The sequence below is a fragment of the Lonchura striata genome, chromosome 9, assembly GCF_050655825.1.
Source record: "Lonchura striata isolate lonStrDom1 chromosome 9, ASM5065582v1, whole genome shotgun sequence".
Classification (NCBI taxonomy): domain Eukaryota; kingdom Metazoa; phylum Chordata; class Aves; order Passeriformes; family Estrildidae; genus Lonchura; species Lonchura striata.
In genome coordinates, this window is record NC_140711.1 from 24,884,512 (window position 1) to 24,898,185 (window position 13,674).

Sequence of the window (13,674 nt, forward strand, 5' to 3'; positions counted from 1 at the left end):
CAAAGAAACAGAGGCAGGAGTGAGGGGTATAAATGTAAATCCTTTTAGCCACGCATCCCTTCAAAATAAACCTCAGCCTTGGCTTCCTTAAACAATTCTAATGTTAAATGACAACTTGGTACCTTTTCTTTAAAAACTTGTAAATGGTCCAAATGTGACATACCAAAATCTACAATTTTTAGAGCAACTGCACCAAGACAAGCTGGGATACAGGCATGTGCTAGAATGGTGCATGCAGTCACTGTGTGCACATTCATTCCACTTGCACATGTAAGCACGCCTCCAGGGTTTGGATTTGGAAGGCAAGAATGTAAACAGAAACAGTTTTGAAGTATAGCTGGCAGCTTGTGTTTCTGTGTACACTTTAGAATCTGGAAGGCTGCCTGGAATAAATAGAATCAATTATGTTCTTCGACAGTAAAAGGAATGTAATTTTAAGGGAATTCTAGAGAGATGCTATTTAAATCAAACTCCAAATGAACACTTCATCACACCTGCAATCCCTGACCTTCCTAAAGCACCTTAAACATTTTTCTCCTGTCAAAAGCTTTGGGACATCTGGACTAGCACAAACAATCTCTAGTTTTAAGATTCCATTCAAAAAGAATAAACATGCATGAGGGAAGACAGCAGGAAGATAAATATGCCTTCCATGATACAGATTCTTATTTGCTTCCATAGCTTCCACTTAGCATATGAATGCTAATTTATATAACCTATTTTCTTATAGGTTACATAAATAACATCATCTGATATAGATGGTATAGTTCCTTATTAAGAATATGATATTACAAATTTAGAAAATTTGGTTTTAGAAAACTATGACAGTTTTATCACCTCACAGATGAAGACATGCTCTGCATGTCAGAGGGACAATCTAGGGGAAAAAAATATTATTGTTCACTTTAGCAGACATAGCCTGTCTGTCATCAGCATAAGCAGCTACAGTTACTTTTGAGGCTCTGCAAGAAGTTCTTCCCTCTCTAAAGAACCAACTAGCAAGAAATGTAAGTAGCATACAAGGAAGCAAAAAGTGCACTATGCTGTAATATTGTACTGAAGTGTAAAGTATGGGATGCTCATGCAGGGGTAAATACATCCCAGTGACTGAGCACTGAACAATCTGCACTGCTGTACACATCAGCCACTGTTCCAAAACCCATTCAAAAGGATAGACTGAACACTCCATACAATTTTATCAGCCCACGATTGAAATTGAATGAGTCATTCAGCAAACTGTTACACTTTAATTGAAGTCCATTAGTTTCTCCAGTCACAAGACAAATCCCATTACACTGTTTTTACAGACAGGATGTAGCAATGTTTTATAATATTATGTGGCATCTTTGGTATCAGAGAGCTGCTCATTAGGATTTGTGTCTGGATTTGATTTCTTTTCCAGGCAGAAGTTTCCTTTAGACTCCTTGTCTTCTATTCATTTAACAGTCCAACAATTTATGATCCTGATTTACTGTACACCCATCTGTAGGTTAAATGATTTTCCTGATTCTCTATCACACTGACAGAAGTATCAATTACAGGTATGACCCCATATAAACTTTTCTGTGGAATTCCCAGAACAGAAGCAGTGAGTTTGTGCAAATAAAGAGTTCCTGGAACAAAAACAACACTTTTCAGAATGCAAGGGAGATTTCAACCTTTCTAAATGCCAAAATGTTTTATTCTCACCATCAGACAAATCAGACTCTCTAAAACATGAAGAGAACTGGACAGAGTTGTCTGTCTCATTTTGCTGCTGTCCAAACCTGCTGTGTGGTGACAGTAAGACTGACCCAGACTAGGTATTTTCAGTACTGTCCTTTTGTTCTTCCTCTTTGCCAAGCTGGCACTCTTCCAGAATCTAGGAAGACTAGTACAAAGATGTCTGAAACTGTCCCCCATGAAAACATTATTATACACAGATTTAGCTGGTAAAAATACTGCTTTGTTCAGAACAGAAAACAGCAGACTGTTGCACTGCAGGCATGTCTAATTCATACGTATTGCTTTCGTCCTTATTTCCCAGAAAACATGCAGATACCCGGAACTCCTTATCTGATCACAAACAGCAGCCCAAGGGAAGCAAACAGGAGGATTTAACACTGTCAAAAACATCTTAGCATTTTGTTTCCTTCTGAAACAGGCAAGTATTTCTAAATACTACCAATTTTATTTGTAGTTACCCATTTCTTCCACCCTTGAAAACCAGTGCTGAGTACATTTGCCTTGTCCTAGACTGAGCTAAAGACCCCTAAAATTATTGGCAACATCTGTAGAAAAATAGTACTGCTGAAGTACTAGATTTTTTTTTTCCTGAATACAAAAGCTCACTAGACATTAGTGAAAAGCAGTTTCAGTTTAGTTAGATATGACAATATGGGGTAGCTACGCTTCAGAGCTGTTCTCTTTAAAGTTATCTTACATCCAGATTTTTTTTTTTCGGAATACAATATTCTCCTAGTGACTCTCAGATACTATGAATAAAAGTAATGGTGAGGTCATCCTGAAAAAAGAAGAACTCACTACAAAGTATTTCTCAAGAGGAGCTATATGTGCTGTGTTGCTGCAGGATCAAACATGAAACAAATCCAAGATGATCAGTTTAAAAAGATTTACTATTGCTGGACTATTTTTTCCTTTCCAAGTGAACCAAAGTCCTTTGTGAATTTTTATTCTGAAATCCCCTTGCTCGCCCTCCCCCATCCATGCAGGCACAGTGTTTATAGCTTCCCTCACTGCCTGGGAGCCATGAAAACAGGATCACGAGAAAGAAGCATTTTCAAGTTGCTGGTGACCTCCAGAACTCCCACTACGACTGTGCCTTCTCCCTGGGGATCTCATGACATACCAAAGGCAGAATATTTGTCCTAGAACATTTTCTTCCAGCTAAAGGCAGAACTTTTTCTCTTTGTTAAACAAAGAAAAGCCTGGAATTAAATTTTCCTTTTTAGTCCAAAATCATTCACTAATTCCATCCCTAGCTCCACCAACTCAAAGGAAGGATTTTTTTATTTATAGAGTACTAGTAGTCATAAAGCACAACAAAAAATTAGAAAAGCAACATACCATCTATTTACACTTCACATAGCTGCTTACTCATTATTTCAGGAATTAGCTTGGCTTGCTGTGTAGCAGGATGAGAATTACCTTTCCACCTGGCTCTGTGCTGCTCCTGCACAGTAGGCTGTGAGCTCTGAAGGTCAGTGAGCAGCACCCAAATTCTTTTAAGCTGTTTAAATCAAAAGTTTTAAAGTTTGCTAACAAAATCAGAGCAACATGCCATTCCGTACCCATAGAAATAAGGTTTTCCTTTGATTACATATTTTTGTTTAATACTCCGTTTTGCATGGCTGAAAAACATTGTTTTATGTGAACACCAGGAAAAACACAAAGCCAAAGCACACCACAAAACCTTACTCTGCCCCTTGCTGCAAATATTAATGATTTCAATGTCAGCTTTTACATGCAGTTCTGCTTTTGGAAATTAGTGCCAAACGATGTAAACAAAAGCTTACTCTAGAATGTAACTAATGAAACCAGGTTTGAGAAGTAACAAATACTGGTTATATAACAAAAAAAAAAAAAAAAAAAATTCCACCTTAAATAACGCTGTTTACATTTCTTTCCATGTTTCTTCCCATCCTCCCACCTTCCTGGGGTATTTGGAATGCAGACAGTAAACAGGATCTTTAAAAACAGGAAGTGCTGGCACACAGACAAGGAACCAGAGCAGAGTTAATCCAGGTGTTCTCTGCTCCAGTCTAGGATGAACCCCCACTCTACATAAGCAGCTGTGTAGCAGACCTGTAACTCAGATCCAGGGCCTCTCCCAGTGTTGACCTCCCCAAATTTGTCACTTTGGCTTTTAGAAGTAACTGCTGCAGCATGATGAACCTCCAGTTGCACTGAGGAAGAGGAAAGATTTCCTCTCCTAACTGTCCCTACCCAGAAAGGCAGGGAAAGAACTGCAATAAATTCTGGAGGTACTGCAGACCTCACACAGTTGCACTTACCTCTCTGACACAAGCAACGGTGTCAAGAGTGTTCAATTATTAATTTACATTCATCTTTACATAGAATAGTCATCCTGTGAGCCTTTCTTTACTGAGAAGCAGCTGAAAAAGACATCAGATTCGGACTGACTTACAGTATCTTGTTTACTTCCCATGTAACATTTCTTAGGATGCAGTCTGGCAGCAACTTTAAATTGAGATAAAGTGCTTCTGCTGTATTAAGTTACTCCAGACCCTGAAAGCAACCAATGTGTAAAACCAGAAAAGCTTTTGCAGTGGCAGTAGATAGCACCATTCTTGCATCTTCACAGACTTTTAATAGTAAACCTAGAACACTGAACTGGAAACAGAAATTTCAGTTCTGTAATCCAAATATAAATTAGCTTCCCAATTATGCTATCTTTACAGACTTCTGCAGCCAAATAGTAGTAAACAGGAGCATGGGTTTATTCTGCATGGACTTACTGAGTTCAGTTAGCAGAAATCATTATCTTTTATTTACTGGCAAACAGAGGATAGCATGCAACTTCATTTTTGTTAGAGGATTTGTAAGGAACCACATGCCTCAGCAAAAGCCATGAGAGTAGGTTGTTTTATTTTTCTCTTTGTTTAAACTCCTCAACTGAAAAACTAAAACAATGCTTTCTCCACTGAGCTACTCCTTAGCTCCCTTTTCAAAACCATTTGTTGAGTGAAGGAAGTTTGTAGCAGAGTTAACACAAAGGCACAGCCACTGCAATGAAAAAATTCAATTCTGCAGCTAAATACACTTATCCAATAAACAATTGAAACTCACACAGTTCTTAGCAGGTTATCCTATAAAAGACACATGGAATAAGTCAGCAGCAAACAAATTCGGTGCCGTGCAAACCCTGCCCTGTGGAAGCTGTTGTCTACCTCCACTTGTAATCACAACAGGAAAATACCACAGCTTTTCAAGGGTCAGTCACAAATGAAGTCCTACTCCCACAAATGAAGTCCTACTCCTTACCATTTGTTTGTGATACAGTCAATGGTGATTAACTAAATATTAATTTGGCAGTAGATGATAACCCTGCTGAGAGGTAAACAGCAACAGTTTTCCATAAAATATTTTCAACAGACCAAGATTGTCCTGCCTACCCCCCACACCAAGTGGGGATAATATTCATCTGCAAAGAATTTGGCAACATTAATTGCTCCCATCAGGCTTCATCTCCCTAAAGGTCACAGATCACACTGGTGTACTGCACCTAAGCACACAGGAAAACTGAGCCTTCTATATGAAACAACACTGCAAGACTAAATTCCCAATTCTGTAAACTTATCTGACTGCTTCACATAAGTTACAAAGAAAAGTTTCTCTGAAACCTCAAGGAGTGTTTATTCTCATTGTAGCTGTTGACCCTGGTTGAAGAGCATTTTTCTCTGCATTTACAGGCTGGATACCACAATCGTGATGCTCAAGACATCAATACATTTGCATCTGTGGTTCAACAAGTGCAAACAAACATGATTCACTGTGACTGCCTGTGTCAGCAGGCCCTGCACACTCCAGCCTGAAGCTCAAAACCAGCTCTGGTAAAAGAGGACAGGATTCTTTAGCATCCTTAATCAAATGGCTATCATTCTTGTACATGACTTTAGAAACATCTGTTATGATTTGATGTTAAAGTTCCCTGCAGAATTTAGGCTGCAGATGAAACCAAATGCCTGTTAAACAATATCAACATTATTCTGCCACAGTAAGTGTACAAGGGAAAGAGGAGAGTGCAAACAAGAGAGACAGAGTCACCACCATGGATCCTGTGGTGTCCTGCTGGTCCTCCAGTGCCCTTCAAAGTGGTGACAAAATCCCAGTGGTTCACTCCCAGTCAGATTTAAACCATCTCTCACGAGCATGAAAAGCTTGAGTGGTTTTTGGCTCCTCATTAGCAAGAGAGGTGAGAGTAGGCGTGGTTTTCCAGATCCTCATTAGCATGAGGCAGAGTGGGAGTAGTTTTTGGTTCCTCACTAGCATGAGAGGTGAGAGTGGGCGTGGTCTCACCATTGCACATGGTCAGGTCTTATTTTGGTGGTCATTAAGGGTCTCCTCTGTGGCTCATACGAGGCACACATCCCTAAAACCAAAAGTCCTCTTTGTGACCCCACTCCTTGGCTTGTGCAGTTACACACCTGTTCTATAACACACTCCAACAGAGCATTGCTGTGAAAAGCATCACCTTTGGTCAGAACTGAAACGCTTCATTTTTTTGGCTCATGCACAGGTAGCTCTGGTGTTTCTGCAAGAAGTTTCACCACTGAGCAAGTGTTTAAGGCAGATGCTGGAAATGTTATTATCTCTTTCCTTACAGCATCTGCTTTGCAAACAATGTTGTGCAATACAAGCATGGTAAGCACGGGGCTACTGAAACTCGAAGCTGTGTGTTATACATCCCTTCTTCCTCTACTTCAAGCTGTAACCCAAATTGTTTCTCTAACAAGGTCAGCATACCAGCAATTTGTAGTTGATGCATCAGAAAGAAATGGCTAGTGTTTGTCTGAATAGATAATGTTTGCAGTGAACATGAACTTCCAAAGAAGTGACATAAGCTCATAGGTATTTAAGCAGTGACTATCAGCCACATCTCTGCAGTAGTTTAAGGATTTTCCAGCTTCTCAGTTTAGAAAGTCACTTTCATACCCAGATTAAATGGTTTGAGACTAAGGCACATGCAGCCTACTACTACAATCAGAGCTCTGTAAGAAGGATATATTAAATTGAAAGGCCTTTATTTTAAAAAAGTCAAAAAGGTACTGGTAGTAATCAGTCACTGTTATTGAGGAAATTTTACACATTTATACACAAATGGAAGTACTCTTTAAATACATAGATGGTTCTTCTTCATTAATGTTTTTCTAGGTTTCTATATTCAAAAATACTGAAATTAGTTTTCATCCTGGTGAAGTTTAACCATGGAATAGAACAGAAGACAACAAAAGCTCAAGTGTTTTGAATTTAACTTCCACCCATTAAAAAAACAGCAATTAGGGAAGCATATCTATCTTGCAAAGCATCTTTTTTGTTGTTTAAATAAATGCCTGCTCACATACCAGGACAACAAGAGACTGGAATCTATAATCATGCTTACACTTCTTGTATCACCCTGAAGCTGTTTGTGATACTGCACGATCTGCTGATGTGCAATGAAAAGCCTGGAAAAGAGGTGATGAAAGAAGACCTGAAGAGCTGGATTACAAAGCACTTTGACAACATATTCAAGAAGAGTTTCCATTGTCAGGAATAGGTTTTGCTATCCTTTCCTTCATGTATAAACTCTGCTATTTTATTGCCTGTTCACTTCTGTTTTCATCTTTATCTCTTGGTGGCAGTTTATGCCATCGCTCCTGAATTGTCAAAACATCCCAAGGTGGAGCTATCTGAGATCAAGGCAGTGCTGCTGAGCAGTGATAACAACAGCAGTGCTTTATCCTCCATTTCAGAGCAAGCTGAAGAGGAAGGCAAGTTATTAGAATTTTGTATGTTCAACTTTGGTTGAACATGAGCAAAAGTGTTAATCTCTACCTTCTCAAATAAAATGTTAAAATCAATTTAAGCCCTTTTTTAAACTAGCAATCTCTTATCCAAAAACTTAATGTAACTGTATAACTTTATCCTCTCCAATTACAGCATTACAATTTCATTTCTTACCATCTTACACTAAAATACAAATGCAATTTATCAGAAATCGATCTTTGTGAAAAACTTGCTGGACTGGCAGTGGAACTCACAGGCACATCCTCAACTATACATCATAATCAAGACTATTCCAGATGTCTGGTTGTTGCTTAAAAATTAGCTCTTAAACACCAGAAGCCTTCTTGGGACAAGCACTCTTTTACAGTACTTAACACCTGAAAATTGAAGATTTCAGAGGTGACAGCATGAAACTGCATGAAGATCAAACACAATATATTTATCACTTCCCTCCCACCAGTAGAGACTGCCTTGATAAACTGGTAAGTAGAACTGGTTGTTCAACATCCACAAAGGCAGAAGAGCATTTTTCAGCGGTATTAGTATCACTTCCACTTTTATTATTAGTCACAGCATTTCCTGATAATTCTGTAAAGAGCTGGGAATATAAATAAAAAAATGACTAAGTGTTATGTTTTAGAGTCTAAGCAGTTTAACGACACCACAGGCGTGTTTTGGAGTATTTGGAATGCTAGTTTTGACTTCCCTTTTCCCAGAGGAAGTTAGCTCTATCTAGAAAGTTCTTTTGTTAGCACCATTAACTTCCGTCTTTCAAACTGTGCCGGTAGTCAAGAGTCAAGTTAAGTGTTTTCCAGATTTAATGAAAAGTATCTTAATGGCACAAGCACCGAAGCTGGATCACAACATTCCTCATCACAGAAAGTGTATGTATTGAGTTGTGTCAGAACTGAAACGGAATAGTTTGAGAAAGAAACAATTCCCCTCCACTCTGCCTGCCTGGTAAACAAGCCCTTACCCCTCTGCTCATTCTCCCTCGTTTGCACTTGTATTTTCAAGCATTCCATATTGTTTGCCAACGTCTTTACAGAGATCAATCTCCTCACTTTTCCAGCAAGTCAGATGTCAAAGTCCCAGGGTACTGGAAATTTTGTTCTGTTAGATTCAGATCACAGAACAGGCATGTATTTCTACTTATGGCTGATTAGTCTCACAAGAAATGCTGAATCTTGAATATTTTCAGTTCAGTACTGTTCAGTTTCTTGCATTTTGAGAGCATTCAAGAATTCTTTTTCATTATTAATTGCTGATAGCTAAGAGAAGGAACAAGGTTGCAACAAGGAGTAACTTCTTTATTCAATAATTTAGTGTCCTCTGCAAGGATCCACAGTTAAAGAGCTGATTTTTTCAACACAACAATAGTAATTTCAGCAGAAAATTCATGTTTTTGTAAGAAGTGGGACCTAATTTAACAGCAGGAGTTAAAAATCTGGAACAGTGTTGGAACATATTGGGCAAGAGTCATTCATCACCATTAACTGCTAGATTAAGTATTGGCAAAAGACTGACTAATGAGTATGAAAAAGAAAAACCGTGAAGTCCTAATGACAGATAAGTTTTTGACATGTTGTATAATCTAGGAGGCAACCATCCAGCTTTCTCTTTTCTGTTGGAAAGGAAATAACCCATGGGATGTTTCTCTACATTTCTTTCCCTTAGAAAAGGGTCAGAATATACAGATTTACCACAATAAATATGACTCAGCTGACTCAAAATTTCAGGGAATTTACAGCCAGTCTTAGTCAATTCAGTATGTCTCCTGTGTTCAACAAATATGCTTTGTGGTTCACAACCCTCAAAAGCTACATCTGCAAATCTTTCTTCAGTCAGGTGTAGGCAAAACTGCCAAGGTTTTCCTGCATAAAAATCTATGAAGGTAAGTTAATTTAAGCAAATGTGTTAATGAGTAGACAAAAACCCCAAACAACAAACCCAAATCTCTTTGGGATTTATCTAACACTCCACTGGTGAAAAGCAACAGGACATGAAAGCAGAGATCACCGAACCTAAAGCTGAATGTTTGACCCAACTGTCTGTTCTTAAACTCGACTGAAGCAGCCACTTCTATTGCTGCAAGTCAGGCAAAGCTTCACCAGTGCTCCATCATTCTTCCTGTTCAACTTGGCAAAGGTAAGCTGGCCTCTTACAACTTTGTTTTTACATTTCTGGAGCTCAGGTATGTGAGCGTAGTTTTCCAGAGACAGACTATAATCATTCCCAGGGAGTTTCCTCAGCAGACACAATGCACCAAGTGCTTTTATCCCCTGCTTTGCTGGCTTTAAGAACACTGGAAATAGAGAACAGGTGATGATGTCTACTATCCCTCACATTCCTTCTTTGAAGTACAAAGGCCTCTTAGACTGCCTTGCACAAATTCTCTGCCCAGAATTAACTAGAAAAATACTTTTATAGAATTCAAGTGTAGATACATCCCATATAAAATAACATATGTGCTAAGTATTGCTTAGACTGAGAAGTCAGATCCAGAATTACATAAACTGTACTCAGTGCTGCATTTCTATATGGCTACAAGTTAACGTACAGGATCTATAAAAATGACTCTTTTTCTTTTTAAAACCAGTTTAATTCTCTCTATCCCCTAGCTGGGCTTTGTTTTGTGCTGGATTTTTTGTTTGTTTGTTTGTTTGGGTTTTGTTAAAGTTAATATTATACCAGTGCTGCAAAAGCAAAAAAAAAAAAAATTAAAAAAAAAAAAACAAAACAAAACAAAAAAAAAACACCAAAACACAATAATCAGAGTATTATTTCTGGTTCATTTAACACTTCATTAACCATTCCAAAACAGATCTGTAGAGCAAATTCACTTGGGAGGAACCTCTGGAGGTTATTTTGACCAACTCTGTAATCAAAACAAATCACATACATTTGTTATGTATGTGATTTATGTTTGTCCAATTAAATACAGAGAGAAACAAATCTATTCTCTCCATTGCTCCCATTTGGATTAGGATACTACAAAGAGACAATTGTAAGAGAATTCCTTGCCATGACACATTCAACTTCAAGAGCAAAAGAAAATTCCCATCCAGTTTTAGCATAAATATTTTTGTGGCCTCTTCTAGTCATAGCTACAGACAGGCATCATCCCCTTGGAGCAGCTGGATGTCTGGCTTTTTAAAAGTATGAGACAAAACTCCCACAAGCATGGACTGCAAAACCCCCAAACCTTAGCTCACACTAGAAGCCACATCTGTTCTCCAGTTAGCCAAAGTGTAAATTCTTATTCTTTCCCTCCAAGTGCTCCCCCTTGAACTCTACCATACACACAAAAAATGGAGATATGGCCCACTTTTTTCTCAGTGGAGAGGATGTACTAGATCTCACATATTTTTCAGTAATTACAAACCAGTACGTAATAAGACAAAACTTAGTTGTATGTTATTTGAAGACTAAACTAGAAAGACAAGTTTTACAGGATTATTTTTGTCCAGTTATAAATAACAAAATCAGTTTCTGCATTAGTACTGAAGTAAAAAAAAAGTATCTTACCTTCCCCTCACCCAAAGACAACGCTCTTCAAATGTCCACTTAACTACAGTCTTTGTTAACTTCATTAATGTACTCCACTAGGCAAAGCAAAGCTACATGATACCAGTCTAGAGCTGCTATTATTTCTTGTGTGATTTGGAACTAAGGTATCATCATCCCAATTTCCTCCCCCAACTCCCACTCCCCTGCAACAAGCAAACAAAACCAATAGCAACAATCTTCCATTTGGAAACGAGCTATATTTGCAAGGTGTTTGGGGTATTCCTGACACCCAGAGAGAACCTGCACCAGAAATCTTAAAGATTGCATAATGAGTTGATGTTTTAAGAACAAAATATAAGAAAACAGTTTTTGATGACTTCATGTCAGCTTTAGGCTTGTTGTCTAGTCATTTATAGATAGTTTTAGCTCATAAAGAAATTAAAGATGAACATCAAGATTGTTCTAAGTTGTATTACACGAGCAATTCATTAAAAAGCATGCCACACACACACAAATCTGAGCATCTGTGGATCAGGATGTCCATTTCTTATGCCATAACACTTTTTAATGGTGTGCTTTTCTTCCAATAACTGGAAACCTCTTGTGAGGTTACTTAGTTCATTTTGTGATAGCACCAGCGTAAAGCATGAACTCCTTGCTGGTTGCAGAAATTCATATTCTAAAGCTTTGAACAACTTTTTAAAAGAGTTACCCAGGAAGAAGTATTCCCCATTTGCTCACAGAAAGCAGGAATACCGTGATTATCAGAGAAACAGTTAACTAAGTATTGAACCACTTTATGGCTTCCAATAAAGCACAATTGCTTTGTAAACAAATCAGCTACACCCCCTTTCCCAAAGAATACTCCAGAAAGAAAAAAAAATGTAAATGCAGTAAATGCAACAACAAACAGAATAAACTTGCCACGGATACAGAAGGACAATGTGGAGCAGCCAATTAAAACACTTTGATGGATTTGTAGGCTAGAATTCACCTATCCTGAATAAACACTAAGCACTGTCTCCAGGTTGCTAAGAATGGCACCAGTTAACACCTAGGAAATGCAGGGCATCTCATCAGTCAAATTCCAACTGCAGCTCTGGACCTGCTGCATTCGTTGTCCTAATGGAAAAGTGGAATATTCCATGGATCCCATAGGAATTGTGTGGTTCCAGAAATTCCTCTGTGAACACTGTGAGCTTGGTTGATGTGTGCTTTCTCTACATTGGCTAAAACAGGCTTCTAAATAAGTTAACAACTCTGAAAGTTTTCCAATGCTATTCTTTGAGAATAAAGCTATTTATTGTGAAGCTTTAAGTTCACATGGGGCTTTATTTTGGAACAGCTTATCCAGACAGTTCCTCATAGCAGACACATTATTAAATCCCATCACCCTGCATACTGGAATATTCCGAGGAACTACCAAAGTTTACACACAAGAAGTGGACTTTGATTATTACATTGCATTATAGAACTGCAGCATGGAAGCAACAAGTATGAGTACACCTCTATAAAATAAACTAACTGTGAGATGGAAGAAACTAAAGAATGAGTCAGATCATGATGGGAAAGTTTATAACTTTATCCAATGTGATAAATTTGAACACCTGGTACAGCTCAAAGCAGGGATGTGAAAGTATAAATAACTGACAAAACAAAATAGATTCTCTTCTATTAAGTTCTACAAAATCTAGACTCAGAACCCAATTTACCACTCCTTTATAAGTTTGCTGCAGAATTGCTACAGGGATGTGAAAGTATAAATAACTAACAAAACAAAATAGATTCTCTTCTATTAAGTTCTACAAAATCTAGACTCAGAACCCAATTTACCACTCCTTTATAAGTTTGCTGCAGAATTAAATCAAGAAAAGCATCATATTCTTTACTGTCTACTTTTAAAGTATATATACTTGCCTCCTGTTTGTTCTGAATAGGTCCTGCTTATAAAGCAACCTTAGTTCAATCAGGTCTTTAGTCAAAAAAGAAAAGAAATACGCACAAAAATTATAAAAATTAAAGACATAACAGCTACAGAAGTAATTGCCCTGATATCTTAATAACTTAAGGAATATTGAAAACAGCCACAAAAGCCCCAAAGAAAAACAAATAAGCAGTTTGTGCTAGTTTGGCCAAAGTTTTGCTAATATAGAGTCTACCAGAAAACACACAAATACCGGCAAGAAACAGCAGTTCCATATTTAACATCAGTACGAACCGATCTCTGGGCAGCATAAACTAGGAAAGAAGGTTTTAGACGGAGCAGGGACGAGACACTGCCGCTGTCAGCCGAGCGCATCTGGAAGCTCGTGCGGCAGGATCCACACACACCCATCGGGAGAGGCTGTGCTCCCAGCGGCATCACCCAGCCCCATCCCCAGCAAACAGCTCCACTCCAGGGCTGGAGACACCCACGCTGGAAAACAACAAGCCGCTATTCTTCCTCTGCCGGGTCGCGTCCCTGCGAGCGCCCCGAGCGCGGGATGCGGCGGGAGAGCTCTGCCCACGGTGCCACCGAACGCCCTCAGCGAGCGGCGCTCCGGGAGCGGCCCCTCACGGCCCCGGGAGCGGCTCCTCACGGCCCCTCACGGCTCCGGGAGCGATCCCTCACGGCCCCTCACGGCTCCGGGAGCGGCCCCTCACGGCTCCGGGAGC

The 13,674-nt window shown here is 38.9% G+C and overlaps 1 protein-coding gene and 1 long non-coding RNA gene across 4 annotated transcripts in view; one reads left to right on the forward strand and one right to left on the reverse strand.

Moving 5' to 3' along the window:
• The window catches only part of PIK3CA (phosphatidylinositol-4,5-bisphosphate 3-kinase catalytic subunit alpha), a 42,226-nt gene that overhangs the window by 28,159 nt on the left and 393 nt on the right, over nt 1–13,674 (reverse strand). Inside the window, exon 1 of one of the 3 annotated variants that reach the window (XM_021544338.4) lies at nt 13,238–13,557. The exons of 1 other annotated variant lie outside the window; for it this stretch is intronic. The gene's annotated coding sequence lies outside the window, so the exon portion shown is untranslated. Of the gene's footprint in view, nt 1–5,790; nt 13,558–13,674 lie in introns of those variants that run through there. One more of the 3 variants, XM_085587999.1, reaches the window with a different exon arrangement.
• LOC146766689 (uncharacterized) lies at nt 1,952–7,866 on the forward strand. The gene is made up of 2 exons (XR_014957409.1): nt 1,952–2,143; nt 5,433–7,866. It is a non-coding gene; the product is annotated as an uncharacterized LOC146766689 (long non-coding RNA).